Source organism: Bidens hawaiensis, unplaced genomic scaffold (assembly GCF_021521415.1).
Source record: "Bidens hawaiensis isolate Kalapana, Puna unplaced genomic scaffold, B.hawaiensis_p1.1 tig00000780_1, whole genome shotgun sequence".
NCBI classification, from domain to species: Eukaryota; Viridiplantae; Streptophyta; class Magnoliopsida; order Asterales; family Asteraceae; genus Bidens; species Bidens hawaiensis.
This window is the reverse complement of record NW_027491045.1, coordinates 1,612,362-1,617,362: the sequence shown is the minus strand read 5'-3', so window position 1 is coordinate 1,617,362 and position 5,001 is coordinate 1,612,362. Positions and strand designations below refer to the sequence as shown.

General features: G+C 38.3%; 2 pseudogenes across 1 annotated transcript; one reads left to right on the top strand and one right to left on the bottom strand.

Annotated features, from left to right (window-relative positions):
• Positions 1 to 2,635: 2,635 nt before the first annotated feature.
• LOC143535491 (large ribosomal subunit protein eL39z/eL39x pseudogene) lies at positions 2,636 to 3,332 on the top strand (annotated as a pseudogene). The gene is made up of 3 exons (XR_013135723.1): positions 2,636 to 2,733; positions 2,820 to 2,910; positions 3,327 to 3,332. The product of XR_013135723.1 is annotated as a large ribosomal subunit protein eL39z/eL39x pseudogene (transcript).
• Positions 3,302 to 4,770, bottom strand: LOC143537822 (cytochrome b561 and DOMON domain-containing protein At2g04850 pseudogene; annotated as a pseudogene).
• Between the last annotated feature and the right edge of the window lie 231 nt (positions 4,771 to 5,001).

Below are 5,001 nucleotides of genomic sequence, written 5' to 3'. Positions count from 1 at the left end.
GCCTATTCTGCTATACTTGTTTTCTATGATAAAGTAAAGAAATATAATTCAAAATGGTGTTTTCTTGATTTTCTTTTCTATTTTGGGCAGGTGATGTCTTATTCCATATGGTCGAAGATAAGATGACAAAAGTTTTTGGTGAATCCTATGCTGAAACTAAGATTAACCCAGACGTTTGTTAGAGCATTCTCATCCCATTCCCTATAAATATGTGAGAGAAGTTTGCAAATTATAGGGTGGGGTGATGAGTGATTGTGAGTGTAAATTATAGGGTGGAGAGAGAAATGTAGTGATTTTTTGTAAATTTTGGGAAACATTTGAGAAAACATTGTTTTCTCTATTTATTTTTTAATATTTGTTGGATTGGTTGTGAGTAAAGGAGAGAGAAAACTGTAATGATAAAGGTATAAAAAATATTATTTAATTAAGAATGAGAGAGAAATGTAGTGTTTTCTATGTGTTTGTTCCATAGTGTTCTCCAAAGCTAATTTGTCTTGATGCACTTGTACATGTACCAAAGATTTGACTCTTCATTGTTTTTCTGTCGTTCAATTTTTTTTTTAAATCTTCATTGGAAGTGTCACATGTTTTCTACTAGCTAGCCATAATTAGCAAGTCATTTCCATATTTTTACTTAATGTAGAAGTGGAATGCTCACTTTATTTGTTGGAAGTCAAAGTTATAGGCATACATGCTTATTATGTACTTTATTGCTTTTATTTTATGACATGAACTGAACCCGATCTAAACTGTATAACGTCCTGTTGTTAGAAACTCGAGTATCAAAAAAATATGGGCATCCTAAGAAAAAAAAGCAGGACACCACTAGTGAGCAAGATATTAAATGCAAGTGGGATTACATCAACATTAATTGAATTTATCATATTAAGTATGAGTTTTAGTGCAGTCCGACCATGTTACGCAATGGGTCATATTCAGTTCTGGTCAAAACAAAAGAAAATAAATATTAGCTGAACCAACCCGTATCTTGAAAGACGGGTCAGTATTGTTGGGTATAATTGTAAGCATCTCTCTACACTACACATAAACCTCCATACCCCCCTCCCTTTTTTCCCATTCTCTCTCTCTCTCTCTCTGTTTCTCTGTTAGTATTATTTAAAAAAAATGTTTAAAATTAATGAATATGGTTTTTCGGTTTACTACAAATAAAGATATTTTTCTTTTTGGAACGAATTTAGAGCTAAAATCAAAACTTACTTGGGCCATATAGCCCGTAGCCCCGTAGCACACCCATGAGTCCATGACCCAAACTTAAAACATGTGGGCTTTAAACTCATTTCACTCGGCACAAAATCTAGCTAACATAAATAGAGGTGAAAAAAGACCCAAATCCAGAACCAGATCCAAAAGAAACTGAGAAACCGGGTTTTTTATACTGGGTTTTGTAGTACCCGAGCCCGTACCCAATCATTCCCGTAGGGTATGAATAGGGTATTCGTTTTAGCAAAAAACCCGTACCCTGAATCGACCCCGATTTGTACCCGGTAATACCCGAAAACCAGAACCGATTCAATACTCGAAACCGGATTTTTCCATTACCTGATCTATACCTGAAATTACAAGAAAAGTACTTGAAAAATATTCGAAAAGTACCAAAAAAAAATTGCAGCCCTTTAAAATACGCAATCTATACCCGAAAATAGAGTTTTTATTAATTCCCGAAAGGTGTTCAATAACGGACCCGAACGCGTATTAGAAAAACCCGAATTGTGGACCTCTAAACATAAACAAACCTCAGCTCCAGAGGAAAAAGGAAGACATCACTGCTCGACGTTTGCCATGGTAACGTATATCTTTCTTTAATCTGTTATTCGTTAGATCTTATCGAATTCAAACAAATAGCTCTTTTAGTTGTCCCGGAGATGTAATTGAAGCTTTATGTCTATGGTTTGATTCAATTTTGTCATATGATTGATCTATTAGGCCTTTCATGGATTACTTTTATAATTTCTGCTCAAAGTTTGTTGCTTTTGTTTAATTCGTTCCAGTTTTTAGGCGTTTTCAGAGGTCTATTTGATCCAGGACTAGCAAACGGGTCGGGTCAGGCGGGTCTGGGACACTGGTCAGAACAGGTTACGGTTGGAGCGAGTCAATTTGAATTTAAAAAGGGTTGTTTTGGTACGGGTCAAAATGGGTTGGTTTAAATGATGATTTTTTTTATATTACTGTACTTTTGTTAGCTATCGGTTACGTGCGTTCAGGCGTCGGTTACACGTGTTTAAACGCCCTTACATGCTTTTCGGGGCTTAGGTGATCTAGGATGTTTTACTGGCATTTTCATAGAGTTTGTTATATCATAGTTGTCAATAGCGACAAGCTACCTATGCGCCACGTAGCGATAGCGATGAACTATCTCTCGCTGTATCATGTTTAGTGATAAATCTGTAGTAAATATTTTAAGAAATAAATAAGGTTTTCATTCATGAAACTTTTTTTACGGCGGAATTGGTGGAGTTTGGTCTAAAAAATGTCTAAAAAAACTGTTCACACTTTTCAGTTGCTATTTATCAGATTGCGGGGACTCCCGCTTCGCAGCATAGCGTGCTATAGCGCTTGCTGTCTCCCCTATTGACAACAGGGGGTTATATCCGTTGTTAGTTGGAGCTTAACATTTATGTTGTCTTTGAACTTGTTATTGTTTGGCCGGAAGAAAATGAGGCAGAACAGGCCTATTCCTCACTGGATTCGCATGAGGACCGACAATACCATAAGGTAAAACACACACACTTTAACTGAATTCAATTTACGATGGTTTCATACTTTTAGTTGTTTTTTACATTAGTTTTCATTTCGTTTAGGTATAACACTAAGCGCAGGCATTGGCGTAGAACCAAGCTTGGATCTAAGGTGCTTTTAGAATTAGTCGTTTCAGATCTTTCTGTTGGTCAGGTCAACTATTGCTTTTCTTTTATCGTAACGCGATTTTTGTTTGCTTTGATGTAGTAGAGGTTAAATTTGCTATTTATGATGATTATAGTTAAAAGTTTTGCTAAAATATTGTATGTTTGCCAAATGAGCATGTTAAAGATCTTCTGCTGGTAAAAAAAATAAAATAAAATAAAAAATAAAAAATCTTTTGCTGGTCTAAGTGTCTAATTGTGAAATGATTAAACATTTTTAAGTGGTTACTTTTATAAGTTTATTAGTGTATCTCCCTTGATATACTCAAATCTTTGGTCACATGTTTACTTTTAGCTGTTTTTACTTTACTCATAATTTCTAAACATTTTTATTTTATGCACAAATCAATACACATACTGTTACATATCATATGACTAAATTATGAGTAAATTTGATTCTTATAGGTATAACCCAGCCAAGAAAATAATTTTCTCATAACGAAAATGAATCGGTGAGTGTATGCAACAAAAACTACACGCTCGTCTATCTTGTGTTCGTATCGTTCCATTTATATAGACCATGCAGCGTCTCCTACTATATTTTTCTTGATAATACAAGAAGGATTACTGACAAAAAATTGTTCAAAGGAAAAAAAAAACATGAACTTTAGAGTCTAGTGTCGATCACGAGTCTCGGATCCACAAGTTATGTCTTGACCCCTTAAGATCCCATCTCGTCTCAACCTCTCTTCCTTCGATTTTCGACAGAAAACCACCCATGAATTCACTTCTAACGCGATACAAACTCCGGTTAACGTAGATAAACAAAGACAATACATCAACTTAGCATACGACCCGCCTTCTCCCATAACTTCAAACCCCTGAAACACATTCACAACTCCTATGATCACACACGCGTACCCGACGAAATGATGGTATGATTTCCAATACTACCTAAACTTATTAGTAGTCTTGGGCCTAAACAACAATGCCAATGTTTGTAGACTACCCAAAAAGAATGCTGCAAAGCCTAACTTTCGGTGCAGCCCGTAAACCCGGCCCGGCGACATTTGGCCCAGATGGATCCCGATGGCAAAACCCGCAGTTCCTAGAAGAAAAGCTGTTAACTGAATCCCGGCATGCACGTAAAACCATGTAGACCCGAGTGATTGTATGTGTCGTAGGTAACGGGCCGTGACCGCTCCGGTTGGTAAGAACACGCCCCATGAGATTGCATTTAATATACCGTGAACGAGTTTTAGTGTTTTGGCGTTAGTGTTTGGGCCCGGTGCGGATAGGCCCGATAAGATGTCAATGGTGGTGACCGACGAAAGGTCGTTAATGGTGGTGGGATGGATTGTTGGTGAGTAACCTTGTACATATAAGACTCGGTTCCACACGTTGTGAATCTTGGTCTTGTTCGGTTTAAGTTTTAACGTAGCGAATATTTGAATGGTTGCACCGTTATGGACCGTACCCATTTGTCCACCGTATAATGCAGCCGAAGACGATAAGAGGTGGATGTCGAGGGGCCGAGATAGCAACGGGCTTTTTTGTAGTTTTACAGTCGGGTCCAGGATATACGGTAGTAAAACGAGTTGGCCCGAGTTTGGGTCCGGGAAGGTGATTAACGCTCGGGTGCCAGTCATTTCGGGTGAGTTCGGGTTTATACCCCATGCAACCCAACCCGAAGGGGATATAAACGAGCCCGAGAAAACCAAGTCTAGGGTCAAGTTATGTTTATGAAACGTCCACGCGATGGACGCTTCTTGAGACGGTAACGACATGCATTTTTCGAATGTTTTGGTGGCCGTGGTGGCGGTGCAATGGGCGGCGAATACGCGGTGAGGGTGGAAGGAGAGTAGGAAGAGGAAAGATAGAAATAGAAAATAAAACATTATTGTTGTTATGGGAATGTCGAAACACGAGATGAATCTGACCTGATACATGACGATGTTTCCACGGATTTCGAGATGAACGAACCACGTCTTGATCTTCTTTTCCGGCTGCTTGGGATCTGCAATGACTTTTTGGGGGTGTGGAGGTGACCGCTAAGAAATCTCGAGGATCTCTTGTTCACAGACACAAAAATTTTGGTGGTGGCTCTTATTGAGAATGACCCAACCCCTAATAACGAGGT